The following is a 22575-nucleotide window of genomic DNA, read 5'->3' as shown; positions in this document are numbered from 1 at the left end:
TCAATCCATCATCTCTTTCTGTTGAGCTTTGTGAAAGGAACCTTCACATCTAGATAGCTTGCTATCTTAATGTCCAGTGGGGATTTCACTTAGCTTTCTTAAACAACTCACACCATATTCAATAATCTTAAAAAGAAACAAGATAATCCTTCATCAATCATAATTTTCCAAAATTGGTAATTAATGCCACTAAACATAGGGGGTATATGAATTGAGGCACCTTCACCAAAGGGTAACTTGTTTTCAACCATTTCAAGTAGTTCAAAATAGATTTAGGACCTTACTTGATCAAATTTCAAGTACCTAGCTCTAGATACCAATTGTTAGTTTTGAAATGGTTGAAAAGCCAAGAAGGGGGGTTGAATTGGCTAGTTAAAAATTTAGGCTATCTTTGTAAGCTAAAAACTACTTTTAATTGTATCAAATAGATCACCAAGTTAGGATGCAAACAGTACTGAACTGTACACTTTCAATCGATCAAAAACAGAGTTAACAGATTGATTTTACTAAATAGATTCTGTTCTGGTATAATCAATCGATTGAAACACAAAAAACAGTCAACTAAAATACTGGGAAAAATGCAGAAATGCAAATTCTAGTTTTAAACCCAAAATAATGCTCAAGAATTATCAAGACCAGTTCCAAATGATTATACAAACATGTTAATGCTACAGATGCCATGGAAACATGCAAGAACATAAAAAAGATGATTAAAGCACAAGTTCTTTAAACTTTAAAATAAAAATGCAAGAGAGAAAGGTTAGAGAAGAGAGGACACCACGAGATTTTTATACTGGTTCACTCAAACCTGAGCTACATCCAGTTTGTCAAGGCAACCTTAGCTTGACTTTGCACTATTCCAAAAGATTTACAAAGTATCCACCCTTACACTTCCAAAATATGAAAAAACACCACAAAAGACTCTTGAATCACACAAGAATCACACCAGCACAACAAGAACCCTCTTGCAGACTTGGAAAACCACCAGGCACACACACAAAGCTTGAGAAAGATCAAACCTGAGTGGTAGCACAGCCTAGCCTACCATAAACCACTTTCTCCAAGTTTCACACCAAGCCAAAAGCTCCAAGAATTGATCCAAGATCAATCTTCAACAGCTGCAACACGTATGATCATGAAGGAGAGAGTTTCCAGAATAAATTTGTGCTCTAAAATGATCAACAGACCTCTCTTTCAAAAATCACAGCTTTTATAGTCAAACTGTTACAAAATTCAACAGGTTGATTTTCAAATCAATCGGTTGATTTCACTTGAATTAAGTGAAATCAGTCGATTAAAAACTAAATCAACTGATTGAATTTGTTGCAGTTTAAGACTATTGCAGCCAACCTTTTAACCTGTTGAAAAACCATTCAATAGACTAAAAGAGACATTTTAACCTGTTGAAAAACCATTCAACAGATTAAAAGACACACCTAAGACAAAAAACATCTAATTAATGCTATAAGGTCTACAACATGAATTACAAACTTAAAATACACTTTCTAAATGATGTACATGGAGAGCACATGTTCCAGCCTTAGTCAACATGGTTATCATCAAATCACCCTTCCTTCATCAATGTAGGCTTCATTCCAATGGTAATGAATTCAAGATAGTTCAAAAGAGCTTCATTCAATCTTCATCAAATCTTCAAGAACCAAACCACCTTGGCTTCTAATGTCAACAGGAAGTGGGCTCTTAACTTGATCAATTGTGCTAATAACTTAGCAAATGCTTGATTTCAAGTTGATAGTAAACAAATATGTGACCATCTAGTGGACACATTAATTAATACCATGAAATATCTAAACGATCCACATGGTGGATGTATTGGACCACAAATATCACCTTGTATTCGTTCTAAAAATGAGATTGACTCATTTCTAATTTTTTCTGGTGATGGTCTTATTATCAACTTTCCCTACGAACATGCAGTACATGAGAAATCATTGGACTGAAGAAGTTTTTGACTTTTAAGTGGATGTCCACATGAGTTTTCAGCTATTTTTCGCATCATGATATATCTAGGATGACCCAACCGATCATGCCAAACAAGAAATTCATTCTTATTTGTAAGCTTCTGGTTTATAATGCGTCTCAATCGCATTAATATATGTGTAGTACAAGCCATAAGAGAAGGCTGATAATTTCTCCTATACACATGTTTTATTTGACTCAATGAGAGTGATATAAAGATATTCAATATCTCCTTCATTATTTGTCTTAACATGATATCTATTTAGACGAATATTCTTGAAACTTAATAAGTTTCTATTGGACTTAGGAGAATAAAATGCATTTTTAATATCCAATCTTGTACCTCTTGGTAGAAGTACAGTAGTTCTTCCAAAGCCTTCAATTATATTTGTAGTACCAGAAATGGTACTAACATTGGCTTCTCGCATTACCAAACAAGAGAAAAATTTATTACTCTTGAAAATTGTATAAGTTGTTGCACTATCAGCAAGGCACAAATCCTCATCATTGGTGTTAATGTCAATATTCATTCGTCATATAAACATAAATATCAATATTAGATATTACTTTGTAAGAGGAGAAGAAAACAATAAAATAAAATAAATAAAAATAGATGATTTTATTCCTAAAAACATAAAAACTTATACATATAAAAGCAACATGAATTAAATATAAAACACTGTCTTAAAATTTAATAACATATATAAAATAAAATAAAACTATTTCCTAACACTCCCATCACCAATAAGGTGATCAATGCTTTCATCGGGTTTAGAAAATAAATCACCAATATCAAGATGAGTAGTATCCATATGGCCATAATCAGAATCACCATCTTCATAAGAAAAGTGTGTTTTTATGTTCTTCTTTTTAAGTGATTCTTGGTAGAGTTCAACAAGATGTTATGGTGTAGAACAAGCATGGGTGCAATGACCTTTACTACCACAACAACAACATATATTTTCAGCTTTTTTGCCATTATTTTCACCCATTTCTTTTCCTTTTTCGCATTCTTGTTCCACTTCTGTTGATGAAGTTTCTCTTTGAAATTTCCTTTATAACCATGTCCACAACCATGATTAATAGCATGACCACGACCACAACCATGGCTACAACCACGACCAAAATTACAACCACGATTATTCTTATGGTTTTGACCTCATCCATGATTATATGGATCAGATGTTGCTGCATTCACTTCTGGGAATGGAGCAAAACCATGATTTTTCATCAAGAGCTCATTATTTTTTTCAGCTAAGAAGGCATGAAGAAAATTTGTGAAAACCTTTTTCACGATATTGTTGTTGCAAAAGCAAATTAGTTGCATGAAAAGTTGAGAATGTTTTTTCCAACATATCCTCATCAGTTATTCTTTCTCCACATAGAGTCAATTGAGAAGTAATTCTAAACATTGCAGAATTAGATTCACTTACAGTTTTAAAATGTTGCAACCGTAAATGCATCCAATCATAACGAGCTTTTGACAAAATCACAGTTTTCTAGTGGTCAGATCTTTCTTTTAAATTTTTCCACAATATAGAAGGGTCTTTTACAGTAAGGTATTCAATTTTCAACCCTTCATGAAGATGGCGACGAAGGAAAATCATACTTTAGCTTTATCTTGTTCAGATGCTTTATTTCCTTCTTTAATAGCATCACCAAGACCCATTGCATTTAGATCAATTTCAGCAGCTAAAATCCATGATAAATAATTCTTCTCCGAAATATCAAGGGCCGAAAATTCAAGTTTGCGTGATTTAACATGTTTTAGAACTAGCACATAAAATATTAATATAATCAAATTTCATGTATGAAATTACAAAAATCAAATAATAATAATAATAAGACAGAGAAAAAAATCAAACAATTATCATCACAAAAAAAAATATATAAGATAAAGTTTGTGAATGAGAAAAGGATTAGAAAGAATCTCGGTTGAGGAATGTAGAGTGTTTTCCTTAGGGAGAAAGAAAAATATGCCTTCACGCTCAGTTGGATAACTCTCGTGCTGATAACGTGTTATAAAATAAAGCTAATAAGAGAGAGAAGAAGGAGAAGAAGAATAGAGAATGAGAGAGTAGGGAGCAACTTCTGTTTGTATATGTGTCTTATTACTGATAGGACGAGTCCTATTTATAGATGCAACATTGTAACCCAGAAAGATATAAATCAAATAGTTAATACAAAATATTACATAAAGAGTAATGAATCATATAGTATCAATCATATTAATCATATGAGTAATTGTATCAAATCAATGGATGACCATTAATTCATAACAATAATAAAATTAAAAGAGAAAATGATAAATGTTTCCTCCCCTTACTTCAGAGATTAGAAAAGATATGAATAAATGGACGTTTCTTTTATCTAATCTTCTACCTTATTTTTTTTTCTTTTTTCGTTGCTTTCAGTGCACCATCACTCTTTATATAGAGACATCATGTGGTAAGTGGTAAAGATTCTTTCATTAATTACACTTAATCCTATCCAAAGATTTATAGTCAATTTATAGTCAGAAGAATTTCATTAATTAGATTTTTATCTGCTTCAGTCCTCTGTCTCTTCGTACAAGAGATAAATTTATCTATATGTATATAATTCTTTTTTAAAACATATACATAATCTATTTCTAAAAAAATTATAATATATATATATATATATATATATTAATTAGATATGTATTAGTTAATATTATATTATTTTGTAATATTATTCTCATTATGATGGTATACATTTTATTTTTACAATACTAATATATTTTTCATTATATATTTTTAACATAATTAAGTTTATTTAAATTTGTATTTTATATTTAACTTTACTTAAAATTGTTTTCAAATTTTAAATATATTTGATTTCGATTGTTATATAAACAAGTTAAAATTATTTTTAAAATTTTTATAATTGTTATTTTTACACCTACTCAAATATTTGTATAGAAATTATTGAATTTTACACATTTTAAAATTATACAATTATTTGAAATATAAATTCAAATAAAAAAAACAATATTAAACTATGATGTAATGAAATATCAATATAATGTATGATATTTTTTCTAATCGCATTATTTTCTATTAACAACTTTAAAACAATTTTAAATAAAGTTCAATGTAAAATATAAACTTAAATAAACTTAATTTTGTTACAAATATTTACTTGAAATATCAATTTTGATAGAAATATTTGTGTACATTTATATAGAAATTAAATTTGATTTCAATTTAGAGAGGGACAAAATTGCTCAATTTTTACAAAACTTAAGACTAAATTTAGACAAAAAATATAATACAGGGACCAAATTGAGAATGTGGATACATGTGGCATTGTCACTGCCACGTGGCACGTCGTCAACGTGACACGTGCCAAATTTTTAAATATTTAAAAAATAAATAAATAAATAATTCAAACAATCCAAGAACAGACATGTGGCATCCTTTTATCGTTGTTACTACACCACTAACAGAAAGGACTTGATTGCATCGAATTTCCCAAAATAGGGACCAAATTGATATAAGAAAAAATAAAGGAACCAAATCGATATTTTCCTACGAAAATGGGGATCAAAGGCATAATTAAACCTATTCTTTATCTTGTTATTTTTACTAAGCTTATTTTATTTTTTTTAAATTTATTTATTAACTATATATATATATATATATATATTATGTAGTTTTACTTCTAACTTTAATACGTTGTATATGAAAAGTAATCTATCATAAAATTTTAGGTATTATCATACTAAAATCATTATAGTATAAATTTGGGATGTTACATTTTCTCCCCCCAAATACAAAAATTTCGTCCTTGAATTTTTTTTTTTACTAAAAGAATTGAGGGTAAATGTCTCTTATTTTCTCTCCTAATTTTCATGTAATATCTCCATTAGCTTCATTCGAAATGACTTTTACTAAAGGGATTTGTCTGCCTCTCAGATCCTTGACCTTCTTGTCCAAAATTTGCACAGGCATTACGTCAAATGTAAGGTTATTCCTTAATTGAGACACATGAAAGACATTATGAAAGTTGGAAAGGAAAAGGGGTAAACAAATTTGATAAGCAACAAGGCCTATTTTTCTAAAAATTTGATAAGGACCAATGAACCGAGTGGTGAGTTTCTTTGATTTCATCACTCTACCAATTCCATTTGTTGTGTAACTTTCAAGAATACATGATCACCTTCTCGAAATTCAAGAGGTCACCTTTTCTTGTCAGCATAACTTTTCTGTCTACTTTGAGTCGTTCTCAATTTTCCCTAATCATTTTGATTTTCTTTGTTGTATGTTGAATCATGTCAAGACCTAATACTAAATTTTCACTGGTTTCAAACTAACACAAAGGTGTTTTACATTTTCTCCAATACAATGCCTCATAGGGTGCCATACCTATGCTAAAATGGAAACTATTGTTATAGGTGAACTCAATCAAAAGCAAACATCGATCCCAACTACTAGAATCTTCTAACACACAAGCTCCTAGCAAATCTTCCAAAAATTAGATGGTTCTCTCTAATTGTCCATTAGTTTGGAGATGATAAGCTGAGTTCAGATGGGGTTTAGTCCCCTAGGCCTGATGTAAATTTCCCCAAAACTTAGAAGTAAATCTAGGATCTCTATCAAATACAATACTTGTTGGAATCCCATGCAACCTCACAATTTCTCTTATGTACAATTCAGCCCATTTCTCCAATGAATACCTAATGTTAATGGGTAAGAAGTGAGCATACTTTGTTAACCTATCCACGATAACCCATAAGGAATCAAATTTTTGAATTGTTAGTGGCAAGCCAACTACAAAATCCATTGCTATACTATCCCATTTCCATCAGGTATATCTAAGGATTGTATCATTCTCTTTGGCTTTTAGTATTCTATCTTATCTTTTTCACAAACTAGACATTTTGCTACTTATTGTGCCACTTACTTTTTCATTTTGGGCCACCAAAACATTTTCTTGAGATCCTGCTACATTTTTGTTGTGCCCGGATGTATGCTTAGTTTACTTTTATGTGTTTCCTCTAGAATTATTTTCTTCATTTCTTCATTATTAGGTACACACACCCTATCCTTAAATCTCAAAGTTCCTTCCCTATCTATGTCAAAATTCTCTCCATCCCTTTGATCTATCAATTTCTTTTTCTTTTGTGCCTCATGGATTTGCTTTTGTAAACTATTAGTGATCTAAATAGAGTTTAATTGCATTTTATCATAACTAAGGGTGACAGACAGATTCATGTCTCTAAATTTTTCTGACAAATTCATTTCATGAATCATTAGTGAGGAGTCATGTAAAGATTTTCTGCTTAAAGCATCTACCACTACATTTGCCTCTCTTGGATGGTAATGGAATTCAAAATCATAACCTTTTAGAAATTTCATCCATCTCCTTTGTCTCATATCTAATTCCTTTTGGTCAAACAAGTATTTGAGACCCTTATGATTACTAAAAACATCAAACTTATCACCATAGACATAATGTCTCCATATATTAAGTGCAAAAACAATGGCAGCTAGTTCTAAATCACGGGTTGGGTAATTTTTCTCATGGGTTCTTAGTTTCCTAGAACCATATGCCACCACTCTTCTATCTTGCATAAGAACACATCTTAATACCATTTTGGAAGCATCACAAAATATAACAAAGTGTCCAGCAAGATCAGGTAAGGCTAAAACATGAGAAGTGGTTAATCTTTTCTTGAGTTCTTGAAAACTATTCTCACATTTTTTTTGTCCACACAAATGCTTGGCCATTGTTGATGAGTTGGGTTAATGGCATAGCTATTTTAGAAAATCCCTCAATCAATCTTCTATAATATCCTGGAAAATCGAGGAAATCGCAAATCTTAGTCACCGTTTTTAGTGGTTCCCATTGTAAAACTACTTCTACTTTGGTTGGATCCACTAACACTCCCTCTTTTGAAATCACGTGACCTAAGAATTTCACTTCCTCTAACCAGTATTCAAACTTAGATAATTTGGCATACAATTTCTTTTCTTTCAAGATTTGCAAAATAGTTCGAAGGTACTCATCATGCTCCTTAAGAGTCTTAGAATAAATAAGAATGTCATCTATAAAAAAAAACTACAAAGTGATCTAAAAAGGGATGGAGAATTCTATTCATATAAACCATAAATATTGCAGGAGCATTGGTTACACCAAAAGACATTACTTGATACTCATAATGACCCTATCTAGTTCTAAAAGCAATTTTTGTATGTCTTTTGTTTTCACTATAATTTGATGATATCCTGACCTCAAGTCTATTTTAGAAAACACAGAGGATCATATCAATTGGTCCATCAAGTCATCTATTCTAGGAAGAGGGTATTTATTCTTTATGGTAAATTAATTTAATTGACGGTAATCTACACACAACCTAAAACTTTCATCTTTCTTCTTAACTAGCAAAATTGGGCCTTCCCAAGGTGACACACTAGGACGAATGAACTATTTTTCAAGTAACTTCTAATTTTTTATTTAGTTCTGCTAATTCAAAGGGTGACATACTATATGGTGGAGAGATTGGTCCAATTCCCGGCATACATCTATGGAAAATTCAATTTCTTTGTTAGGCGGTAAAGTAGGAATATCATTAGGAAAAACTTCAGGAAAATTTTGAACAACTGCTATATTTTTCAAATCAACTTCCTCTTATATTTCCATAAAAGATAATAACAAGTACCCTTGAATTTCATTTATTAAAGGCTCACTTTTTGAATTTGTAGGTGACTTCAAAGATTTTCAAAGTTTGGAAATATTATTGATTTTTCAGAACAATTCAAAAGGACTTGATTGGAAGATAATCAGTCCATGCCTAAGATTACATCTAATTTAGATAAAGGTACACATACTAAATTTACAAGGAATTTTTTATTCTCAAAGAGTCATTTGTGGGAGTTGAAACAATCAAACTAGTTTTAAGAAAAGAGATCGATAAATTAAGGTGTTGAACACAATAATTGGAAATGAATGAATGGGTTACACTTGAGTCGTGCAATACATTTAAAGTTTTAATTTTAATAAAACACATACCTTGAATCAGATCATGGTTTTCAGCGACTTTAGCTCTAGTTGTAAGACCAGGAAAAAATTAATTAATTAAATAATTAATCAATTAATAAATGCGGGTAGAAGTCGTCTTTATGGCATTAATTGTTGTTTAATGTGACGTGGAAAAGTACTAGCTCATGTGGTTGAGAGTACTTGGTTTGTGTGAGGGGACTTGGTTCAAGTCCTATGTATGTCAATTATGCATTGTTGTTTTATGATTTATTTTTAATAATATGTACGAGTATGGAATTTGAAATGTAAACATATGTTGATTATGTATATCACCAAATGTGAATTGGCATAGTGGTTGTGCTTTGGTATTATGAGTGGGAGGTCACGGGTTCAAACTTTGGTAGACAAAACCTTTATTTTTATTAAATTCGGTTTGGAGTGAACGTGGAAAGGTAGAGAACCTAGCAGAATGGGTAAAGGGAAGGGAAGGGTTTTGGCAGTGTAGAGAGGAGCACGAGTTTGAGAGGGTGAATTGAGTTTGGGTTAAACTAGTGTAGAGAGGAGCACGAGTTTGAGAGGGTGAATTGAGTTTGGGTGTGCAAGAGCTGAAGTAGGTTAGGGGAGTTGATTATTGCCTGTAGGTTAGGGGAGTTGTCTTTGTGTATGGTTGTTAATTGATGTTTGTGTTATAATTTTGGATTATTGCCTGCTCAATTGAATTCTGAATGATGTAAATTTCGCATTCTATGTGTTGTGATTGTGAAATTGAGATATTTGGAATTGGGTGTTTGATTATGTATGTGGAATAGGTTGTGGGACGAGGGTTTTGGATACTTTTAGTCCTATATTCGCAATTGGTGGTCTAGTGGGTTGGAATGGATGATTCTGAATGTCATTTGCCATTATAATTACATTGGTATCGATTGAATGGTTTGTGGTACAATTTTGGGTATGATTTAACATTGTTTTGGGTAAAATGTGTGTTTGATAGTGAGGAAACTCTACAAGTCTCGCCCAAGCGAGTCTATCTCGTCTAGGCGAGAGTTGCAGAACCTCACGTCTGGTTTGGATCGCGCTGCTCGCTCAGGCGACCTTGGTTTGGTGTTGAGCGACTTAGTCTCGCTCAGGCGAGAGACAGTTCGCCTAAGCGAGATCACGAGGAACTTGGGCGCTTTGAGAGCGATATCTCGCCCAGGCGAGAAGTATTGGCGTTTTGAGCGACTTAGTCTCGCTCAGGCGAGAAACACTCGCCTAAGTGAGTGGTTCTCCGTTTAGGCGAGAGGTGGGTGACACTTTGAGCGATGGTACAGCTCGCCCAGGTGATGGGATCTCGCCCACGCGAGATAACGTGAGGTTATGGTTGTTTTAAGCTCGCCCAGGCGAGGTAAACTAGCCTAAGCGAAGCAGAGGGCTTGGCTTGGGCGAGAGTCCCTGGCTTAAGCGAGTTTATGTGAATTTCTCATGTTTGTATGACCTTGTGCGTGTGAAACGTCTACTTTTCTTAAGTATAGGATGTATATGCATGTGTTATGATGTGTGGGCTTGAAGAACTAAGTCCAATAGGGGTCTGGGATGTGCTTGGTGGTTGGACACATGATGGGCATGGAACTGGTTGAGTTCCCGTTGGCTACTAATGGGCGAGGAGTCCTTAGTATGGTGATTGCATGTGTCGGGCGCACGATGGGCAAGGAACTATTATGTTCCCGTCGGCTACTATTGGGCGAGGAGTCCATAGTATGGTGATTGTGTGCGTGCTAGGGTCCAAGTATGAGATTTGGATGATTTACTACAGACAAGGAGTCTATAGGGCAAGACTATGAGGGGGATAGGCTCATAGGGTTGGACCACGAATGAGTTAGTTTCGTGGAAGCACAGTGAAGTCCCAAGATCTAGTTCATGCATATGACTCATGAAGGACTATAAGGTCATGGTGGGATGATTTGAAAAGTATGAGAATTTAGTTATGATTATTTTGGGTTGGAAAACATGTTTATATTCATGTTTTGTTTATATATATTGTGCATAGCTCACCCTTTCTCTGTGTGTGTGGCGATGATCGGATGACTTGTTATCCGAGAGTAGATGATGTGACAGGTGGGCCAGGAGTCATTGACTTTTATCTCGGTTTTATGATTTATGGACTCCTGGTGTTATGGCTATATTTATTAAAGTTTTAAATTTCCCGTATTTTGGGAAATAGTTATTATAAAGGCTGCATTTATTTTAATTTCAATTTTGTTTCGTTAATATCAGTAGTATTCCTTAGGGATGTTACACTAGTCATGGTGTACACTCTTCTTGTTGTGGTAGGTCTTGCCTTGGTTGTAGTAAGATTGAAATGTGGCTTTTGTTGTCCACACTCAGAGAATAAGTGATCAGGTTTCCCACACTTAAAATAGACTAGTCCCTTGAGATGACAATCTTTAGCATGATGACCTTGTTCACATTTGAAGCATCTGATATGATTATATATAGGTCTACAAGAATTTTCTGACGAAGATTGGTTGGATTGGGACCTCCATTGAGGGTGATTGTAAGGTTTTTCCTCATTGCGTTTATTTTTATTTGTCTGGGGTCCAAAAAATTTTAGTTTCTTGTTTTGGTTGTTCTCAAAATATTCCAAAAAATCTACACTTGTGAATAAGCGTAGGAAAATCAATAATTTCCAGTATTCCTACTACTTTACTTAATTAAGGCTTAAGTCCATTTTCAAACCTTATACACTTCATTCTTTCCTCTAGGTGATAAAAGAAAGTAGAGTATTTCCCTAATTCTTCAAACTTGGAAGCATACTCCCCTACAGTCATACTTCCTTTTTTCAAATTGCATAATTTCTATCTCTTTTGCTCTTCTCACATCATTTGGGAAATATTTTTCTAAAAACCTTATTCTAAATACTTCCCAGGTAATAATTATTCTCCCTCCTTCAAGTAATATCCTAGTACTATCCCACTAATATTCAGCTTCCCCAATTAACATAAACATAACATAATTCACCTTTTGGTTGTCAGCACAGTTCATAACTCGAAATATTTTCTCCAATTCTTTAATCCATAACTCAACTTTTTATGGATCATTTCCTTCAAGAGAATTGTGGGGGTTTGTTTCTCCTAAATTGAACTAAACATTGTGCTAGGGGCTTCTTCAGATCTCTTATTTCTTAATAGAGTTGTAGCCATGTCTCTAATAACTTGTACTGCTTTAGTCAACTTATTGTCCCTCCTATTGTTCACCATCAGGAATTGTATGAGTTAGTACTTAAAAGAAATTTTATGATGAAAGCATTTCACAGGTCTCGCATGAAACGTGCTCTAATACCATCTAATTCTGACGACCACATTTTTTTTTTGTTACTATTATTTTCTATATTACACTTATAAAATTCTAATATATAATTCTATAATAACATATCACATACTTAAAATATTCATATATTTATACATTTTACAGTCCTATATGCATCTTATATTTACATCAATTGGTACATATTATATTTTCTACACTAAAAGAGGAAGGAGTATTATTTATTTATAGTTTCCCCCTCATATATTGGCCTTGAAGCATGTTGAGGAAAAGGGTTATGGATAGGGTTCACTTGGACTATTGTGGGTAAATAGAAGCTGACTCCAATCTATCCTTAAAGGATAATCAATGCATTTGGAGTATTTAGGATGGAGATGGTAGAATATTTTGTACCTTGAAATATTACTGAATTATTTACCGCATTTTTATTAAATATTTCTATAAATATTTTAAATTAACTTTAAATTCTACACAAAACATTAGACTTTGATTTTGTTTTGAAATTTAGTTCCTAAACTTATGTGTGATAAGTTATTTGATTTTTAATTTTTACTAACTTTGTATAATATGATACACTTGATGCCTTTATATATGATGACAAAATTGTTAACTTTTGAAATTAAGTTTGGGGTTTAACTTTGTTTAATAATAAAACTAAAAAGAAAACTTATTTAAAAATATTTCTACAAATATTTAATAAAAATGTCAATTTTATTAAGAATATCATCATAAGTTGTATATAAAGATTAAATTGAGTCTCAATCTAAGGAGGACAATATTGCTTCATTTTTACAAAAATTGGGACTAAATTGAAACGAAAAACAAATATAGGGACCAAATTGAGTCACTTTGATATGTGGCACAACTGTGAAGTGACACGTGTCAAAAATTAAAAAAATATTTAAAAAATTCAAAAAATTCAAAAAAACCAGAAATTGACACGTGGTGTTGACTTAACACCGTCTGGTCAAAGTTAATGGTGAGAACCAAATTGAGTCATTTTTAAGAAAATAAGGACCAAATTGAGACAACGAAAAACTTGAGAATCAAACTGAAATTTCATGACAAATAGAGAGACCAAAAGAGTAATTTCACCTAAAATAAAATAAAAACTCTTTCAAATTCATGAAACTAGATTTTTATCATACTTTATAAACATTTTAATTTATTTTGTAGTGACTAGTCAGGACAAATGAGCCTCGTCATGGTCATCAAAGTAACCCAAGAACATCTCATCTTGAGTAATATCAACTCATTTAAATCCCCAAAGTCATACCTCTAACTACAATAATCAAATCTTTATTTATCATAAATTTTATTTTTATATTAAACCATATAATTGTATAAATAAATAAGACCAATGCATAATTGGAAACAAACATAAATAAATAATGAGGACCAGTACGTAACTAGAGGTAAATATAAATAATTAAAAAGGACTCGTACGTAATTGGAGGTAATTATAAATAAATAAATAAGAGTAAATATAAATTAAATATATGACCAGTGCATAACTAGAGATGAACATAAATAAAAATAAATAAATAAAAAATAATGAGAACTAAATATAAATTGGAATGAGATTAAGGACACCTCACTTAAGATAAATATAAAAATAATTATGAAGAGATAAAAGCATAATCAAAATAAAAAGAGAAAATGATAAATGTCTCCTCCCCTTATCTTAAAGATTGTAAAAGATATGAATAAATGCACATTTCACTCTTGTTTCCCTTTGCTTCTTACTGTTATGTTTACTTTCTTTTATGGTTCCTGATCTATCTCCTTTTATCGAATCTTCTTCCCTATTTTTTTGTCGTTGCTTTCACTACACCATCACTCACTCTTTATATAGAGGCATCATGTGGTAAATGTGATAAATGGTAAAGATTCTTTCATTAATTACACTTAATCATTTCCAAAGATTTGCGGTCAAAAGAATTTCATTAATTAGATTCTTATATGCTGAGTCCTCTATCTCTTCGTACAAGAGATAAATTTGTATACATGTATATAATTTATTTTTTAAAATGTATACATAATCTATTTCTATAATATTATAATATTAATATATATATATATATATATATATATATATACGTTTAAATATTGATAAGTGTCAAGAATAAATAAATTTTCCAATTGTTATCATGTATCAAATGGTGCTATTTGTGCACAAAAGAGTCCTTCTTGCTTAAGACACAAAATGAGATATTGAGAAATTGAGTTTTATGAATTATAATGACATTTTGCTATTTTGCAGTAAAAATAAAAGAAAATATCAAGTATGCAATTAAGCCATAGTACTGGAGATGAGCCATGGAAGTAGAAAAGACAAGACAACATATTTGAACTTTCTGGTTGAGCACAAGAAATGAAGCTGAGCCTCGTGAGGAACCTTCTTTGCAAGGAAACCTTGACCCCAAATCCATGAGGCTGAGCAGCCAAGAAAACCCTTCCAAGAAGGAAAGGTCACATGCTAAGCACTACGAAAATGGGCTAAGCTGAGAAGGAAACCCACTTGTGAAGTAACCCTTGTGGCTAAGCACCAAAAGTTGGGCTGAGCATCACCCAAATATTCTTATAAATAAAGACTTTGGATCTTCATTCTAGCATTGAGTGGAGCCTCCACAATGTAGTAGTAGGATAGAATAGGGTTTGTGAGGCACGAGGGAGGTGCTCTTAGTGTAAATATTATGTGTAGATGTTGCTTAAATTGTATTATAATATTCTATGAGTAGCTAAACTCCCTCGTGTCCAAATTTGATGTAATCAATTCTGATTCTATTCACTTATACTCCTTGGGTATTTATTTTTGCTTTCACTCAATTGTTTGTGGTTTGATTTATGCTTAATGATAACTTCTCACTCATCTATTTAACTGGTTTGGATTTTGAGTTGGGAAACCAGTCTCAAACTATGGTCCAATCAAATCATCATACATGTATTGAATGCTAATGGCATACCAGAGTGGATGTTGGAGGAGAGAGTCTTGCACATTACAGCAAGGACTCATTCTACCAGGAGTGGAGGAATCACACTGGGGTTTGGAGTCCTTAGATTCTAGTGTATCAGGGGTGTACCGAGATTTACATAGAAAGAGTATTCCTAGGACATTGAATGATTTGCAAAGTAAGTAAACAAGATGGTAGTGGTGTAGTAGAAGAAGATGAGATGAAATCAATTCATAGCCCCTACTCTACTCAATCTATCTAAAAAATACTATTTATTTTTACTTGTACTCTTTATCATAATTAAAACAACCCAAAAATCAAACTACCAATATACTTGCTAAAACCCTATGTATACGATACTTGTTGATATTACTACGTACCAATACACTTGTTGAAAAATGGGTGCTGAGAAACAATAATCAAATATCTAATATATACACGTACTTAATATATATATATATATATATATATATATATATATAAATTATGTATTCGTTAATATTATATTATTTTATAATATTGTTGTCATCCTGATGGTATACATTTTATTTTTACAATAATATTCTTTATCTTGTTATTTTAACTAAACTTATTTTATTTTATATATTCTTTTAAATTTATTTATTAACTATATATATTATATTATATTATATTATGTAGTTTGACTTATAATATTAATACATTGTATATAAAAAGTATTGTATCATAAAATTGTAGGTATTATCGTACCAGAGATTCACTCTAAAGAAATCTCTTGTCATGAAAAAGAAACAAAATGAGGATACCATTTTCAGCATTTTTACAATAAGTGAGTTCAAATATATGCAAATTTAATAAAATATATCTCTTCTCTTCTATGTTAGTGTTTCGGATGTAGGGACCAAGCACCTACAATCAACACTCAAATTACATTTTTTCTCCTCTTGTCTGATGTCCTCCTTAGCGAGTTTATACAGTTCTTTCTCTTGTTGCTCGGTCGTCCAGTCAAGATCTTCTCGGATTTGCCCACAGTTAACATCTAGGTCTTGCATTTCGCTCCGTAGCTCGGCTCTCCTCCCGTTCGCTTGGTCGGGCGATCGGGGTACTTGTCTAAAAGGCTCCGATGCTTAAGTCAGTTTAAGACCGATCAGTAGATAGCAGTAAATGCTGTAATAAAATGCGAGTTGAAGGTCCTTAACAACTTACCTTGGGCTTCTATTTATAGTTTTTGGTTTGGGCCTGTGATTAGGGTTTCTTAATCATGGCCCAATTGCGTTTTAAACCTGATTATTGATCCAGGTTTTGGTGTGGCCGCCCGACCGATGGGTCGTGCGTCCTGTCGGTTGTCTTCATAAAAGAGGATCCGCCTGACCGATGGTCCTTGGTCCGCCTGACCGATGGTAGGCCATACTGTACACAAAAATGTTTCGGGTGTAGGGACCAAGCACCTACAATCAACACTCAAATTACCTTTTTTCTCCTCTTGTCTGATGTCCTCCTTAGTGAGCTTATACAGTTCTTTCTCTTGTTGCTCGGTCGTCCAGTCAAGATCTTCTCGGATTTGCCCACAGTTAACATCTAGGTCTTGCATTTCGCTCTGTAGCTCGGCTCTCCTCCCGTTCGCTTGGTCGGGCGATCGGGGTACCTGTCTAAAAGGCTCCGATGCTTAAGTCAGTTTAAGACCAATCAGTAGATAGCAGTAAATGCTGTAATAAAATGCGAGTTGAAGGTCCTTAACAACTTACCTTGGGCTTCTATTTATAGTTTTTGGTTTGGGCCTGTGATTAGGGTTTCTTAATCATGGCTCAATTGCGTTTTAAACCTGATTATTGATCCAGGTTTTGGTGTGGCTGCCCGACCGATGGGTCGTGCGTCCTGTCGGTTGTCTTCATAAAAGAGAATCCGCCTGACCGATGGTCCTTGGTCCGCCTGACCGATGGTAGGCCATACTGTACAGTTAGAAATTGATTATATGCTTCACTCCATTTTTAATATATTTTATAGGTTTTAATAAATTTAAGATTTACTATATATATGATTAATTTATTTTTGGAGTACCTAATATTTTTAGGGACATAAAACGTTTTGTTTAGTGTTCTACATTTGAAATATATTTAGTAAAGTAACTTAATTATTTATTATAGAAATAAATGTGTTTTTAATATTCTTGAAATGGTTTATGTCATCACATAATTTAAGATATAAAAAATTCCGAAAAATATTTTATAATTCAAAATTCAGCAAATTATTTTTTTTAAGAAGAAGAAACAGATGACAGAAGAAGAAACAAAGGATCAGCAAACCTCTCTGAAAATCTAAATCTAAATTCACTGAAAACAGTTTTTCTTTGTCTCTTTTCTGAACCAACGAGCTCAACTACACTCAGACCATAGGCTAAGTCTGAAAGAACAAATTTATTGTGTTCTCTATCATATTATCAATTGAGATGTTAGAGTTTACACTGATATTTAATATAATTTTCTAAATTCATTTTGTTATATATATTTTTATTTGATAATAGCAATAATAACAGTTGTTATTTTAAATTTTAACATAATAAATTCTTTAGAATAATCTAAAAATATGAAAAATAATAATTTTTATAGGATTATGTTATATGAAGATCTCTTGAAATAATTATGCTAATGAATATTTAGAATAACAACAATTATGCTTATGTATATTAATAACAAAAATATGGAAAATATTTTTGATGATATCTTTTGAAACTTATCAACAAACAATAATAGAAGGGGTCTTACAATTAATTATGTATATAGACAAATTTTAGTGAAGAAGAAACAAAACCTCTCTGCAAAATCTAGTATTTTTTTCATTGACAACTGTAATCTTTCTGAACTATTAAATCAAGCAATTTACTGTTGTGTTCTCGAATACAACAGGTTTATCTTTTCAATGAATCTTGTTTTGGTTGAAAACAGTTTTTTTTTACCTCTTTTGTGAACCAATGAGCTCAACTAGGACCATAGGAATCCATATTTATGCAGAATGACGCAGTAGGTTTTAGCTTTTCAATGAATCTTGTTTTCGTTGAAAATCATTTTTCTTTGCCTCTTTTCTCAACCAATCACCTCAACTGTCAACTGGGACCATAGGCTGAAAGCAATTACAGATTCAGCCCACATGTAATGGAAGTAAATATGTATCATTAATGCTAAGTTTTTGAATCTGAATTTTGGTTGTGTTTTTTATGCACACAAGGAATCACATGTACGAAGATTTTGAAATTATTAATGATATTATATTTAAAAAACTTATTCATAAGACATAGTTCAATAGTTCAATTTAGGTCTGTTTGAATGACAAAACAGATATCGTCGTATTTAAAACTTAAAACATTGTCAGGGGTTTAAGATTAAAAGGAGAATTATCTTTAATATCGACTTATAAATAATATAAGTATCACAACACCATATTTCACTTTTGTATCTAATTTTTTTTATATTTACAGTTTAAAACAATAAAAATTTAATTATATTTATATTAGTTTGATTGTATCTCTTGAAACTTACCACCAAAACTTATCACCAAACAATAATAATTTTTTTATGAAAGCACAAAAGAAGAAACAAAATCTAGGTTTTTTTTTACTCTTCCACTCATTCCAACTCTGCAATTTGGTCACTATTGCTTCACTTGGGATTCGTAATTGTGTAGAATGGATATTGTCAACGGTATTCAACGTTTTAATAGCACTTTCTTTTATCGAAAACCGTTTTTTTAACCTATGAAAGAAACAATTTATTTGAATGATGTTATTGAATGTGCATATTGAATGTCACATTTAAAGTTATATTTTTTCTTTTTAATTTATACTAAAGGACATTTTGATGTATGATTATAAAATATGTTTTCTTTTTCTGTATGACATTGTTACATCCACCACTAATTTCTCAAATAATAGATAATAAGATGATGATGGTTGTCTTTCTCAACGGGTATAATATTTAACGGAAATTCTAATTTAATAATAATAATAATAATAATAATAATATTATTATTATTATTATTATTATTATTATAGAAATGTAAATTAGCTTAATCTAATATTTACCAATGATAATAATTTAGAATGGGAACCATTTGAGATTGTTAAAACAATTTATAAAAAATGTTTTCAATTTCTATATAAATAATATTGGTTTGTGTAACATCCCAATTTCAACAGCTTAGAAAAAACTATACTAGGATGTATCAACGTATACTGTTTAAAATAGATATTTTTTTTGTATAAAATATATTAATATAATCTTACAAAAGATAGGACTATAAAAATATATTATTTATACAAACCAACTAAAGCCAACCAAGCTCTATACGTTACTACAACTCCCATAAACCTTTCGGTAACCTAAATAATGGTTCCTCATCCTCCAGAGGTGCATCTAAACCTGCAACCTCATCTGCTCTCACCCAAAAGGTGATCATGGCAAAAGAAAGACAAACAACACAAGACACAGAGTGCAAACTAATTTATAAAAGAAATAATCATATAATAGTTAAACTTATTACATCATAAAATATCATATTTCAAACATTCATAAAAAGAAATACCAAACATACAATTATAGACTCTCTTGACTCAATTATTCAGATCTATGCATTGACTTAGACATAAGAAGTGTGCACCTGTCATAAAAGTGGATTGCGGCAAAGGTCATGGCTCCACTTGGCCTAATCAAAATGAATCAATTTCCTCTTGATAGGGTAAGTTACTTATGGCATCGCCAGATTAGTGGTATCACCCCTAATCCCGCCATAAGAACCTCCCTCAACTGTCACCACCTAGGACACAACACTTTATATGAGTTTGTAAACCTAGTATTGTATAGGATAGCTTATGACCAACACATATCCCTAGTCAATGCATAACAACCTACTAGTAAGGGTTGCACTTCTTCCTAGAAACACAACCTTTATACAACAAACAATTCAAATCAACTTTTTTCATTCCATTCCATTAAGATCCACTTTCACTCTCTTAAAATCATCATACTTCCTTAGAAGCCAAGACTTCAAAAAAAAAGATGCAATTCAACTTTAACCATTTCATTTCACTGATTCTCTTTCATACTTATAACCTCATACTTCTTCATAAAACATGACCCCACACTGAGTTCCTCATACCAAACAATCATACACAACTCCTTCATCATATTCACAAATCATATTTCATAATTTCATGTAATAAGCACTCTCTAATATCAATGTTCAAGAACAACTAGTAAAACTTCCACCAGTGCAGTAAGGGCTTTTGGCCCCGGTTATTTCCGTTATTCTGCCTCGGTTTTAGACCCGAGGCATATTGGGATGAGGCCAAAAGCGGATGTCTTTTGGTCTCGGTTGCAAAGGACCGGAGCCAAATCTGGAACTGAAAATCCCCAAATCTGCTATCCTGGTATACTGATTCTCGAGGGTTTAAAACCCTAAATCCAAAATGTTTCGAACTTGCTTTTGAACTCATCGCACTGCCTCTATCTGCATCCTCATACTTTCCTGCCATGGTGGAGCACGCGTCTCGGGTGCAGCGGCATGCGACTCGCAGTGATCATTCTGTAGCAGCAGCGATGGAGGTTTTTGATGGCAGTGTCGATGGTGCAGTCGCGCGCGAGTCGCAGGTGATGTTCCTTCAGCAGCGCGACTCGTGGTGGTTGTCGGAGGCACGAGGTAGATCTGGTTCGCAAGACAGAGCAACAGTGGTGAGGTTGATGGCGTCGCAATAGAGGCTGTTTGCGTCTTTGCTCGCAGTAGTGTCAATCTCTACTCTGAACGCGTAGCAGCAGCTTGGTTTCGCGTCGCTGTGGCACGCGGTGGTCTGACGCCGCACTAGCTCTCGATCTGGTTGTGTTTTGGGGGAGTTGCACAGAGGAGAAAAAACCAGTTCGCGATTTGGGTTCGCGCATAGAAGATGAACAACGCAGGGTTCGTGAATTTGGAATCCTAAATAAGGTCTATGGCCTCGGTTCCATTAATAACCGAGGCATAAAGTCGTATAGGCCTCGGTCCTATTCCACCTAGGCCAAAGCCTTTGCTGTTAGTGGCAATTTTGAAATTTTGAGGAACACTGATGAGTTATAGGCCTCAGTTGAGTGATAACCGAAGCATATAAACCCTTATAGGCTTCGGTTGGAAAGGGACCCGAGGCAAAAAAGTTTGAAAAATTTCAAAAATCCACCGCGTCCTTATAGGCTTTGGTTCTGCAATAACCGAGGCCTATAAGACGAGTTAAAAACGCGATTCTGCACTAGTGTTCATAAACACAAAGAAAAACACAAATATCATAAATGATTGAGGGGAGAAAAGAATTCACGTTATAGGTGAAGAAAACAAACAGAAGGTTCCACAAGTATGTTTGTCTTTCTTTTGCCATGATCACCTTTTTGGTGAGAGACGATGAGATTGCAGGTTTAGATGCACCTATGGAGGATGACGAACCATTAGTTAGGTTACTGAAAGGTTTATGGGAGTTGTATAGAGCTTGGTTAGCTTTAGTTGGTTTGTATAAATAATATATTTTTATAGTCTTATCTTTTGTAAGATTATATTAATATATTTTATACAAATGAAATATCTGTTTTGAAATATCGTCTATAATTGGTTTGTATATATTTTATTGTTACACGTATTTTCTTTTGAAATAACTATATATATAATGTTTTATTTAGTAATACTATACATTTATTAATAAAATATTATAAATGAGGGTCTTCATTTTGAAATACTTATTTTAAGATCCAGTAATTTATTATATAAAACAGTATAAAACTTTTAATATATTAATATCTCTACACTTTCTTATAGTTATAGAATCATTCAGAATTTTATAGCAAAATCCTATTATTTAAGCAAAAGAAACAAGGAAGAGACCATTCAATCTTATAAAATTTATCTAAAAACTGTATAAAAATTTAAATATATTGATATTTATACTTATCTTATAATTTCTGTCTCCAAAATAAAATTTAAAAACATTTAAAATCTCCATAGTATTTAAGATTTTTTTTTTTAAATTTATAAAAAATAGTACATATATTATATTATACATAATTTAAATGTAACAAAAATTTCATTGTCATCAAAATATCATATAAATAATTTAATATCATTACTTCTATGTTTTTATATTTAAATTATAATTTTCATGATGTGATAAAGTTATTTCTTTTATCTTGCGTGTGAATAGAGGAATGGTGGATTATCTTGTACACAACGATGAATGGTGGAAAATCTTATCTCTTACGGTGGCACACAGTTACAGGCAAACAACTTTATTTTGTATTTAATAGTCTTTTGTAGGTTTTTTTGTATTTCTAGGTTTTTTTGACCATCAATT

The sequence above is a fragment of the Vigna unguiculata genome, chromosome 4 (genome assembly GCF_004118075.2).
Source record: "Vigna unguiculata cultivar IT97K-499-35 chromosome 4, ASM411807v1, whole genome shotgun sequence".
NCBI lineage: Eukaryota > Viridiplantae > Streptophyta > Magnoliopsida > Fabales > Fabaceae > Vigna > Vigna unguiculata.
Note: the sequence above shows the minus strand (reverse complement) of the source record.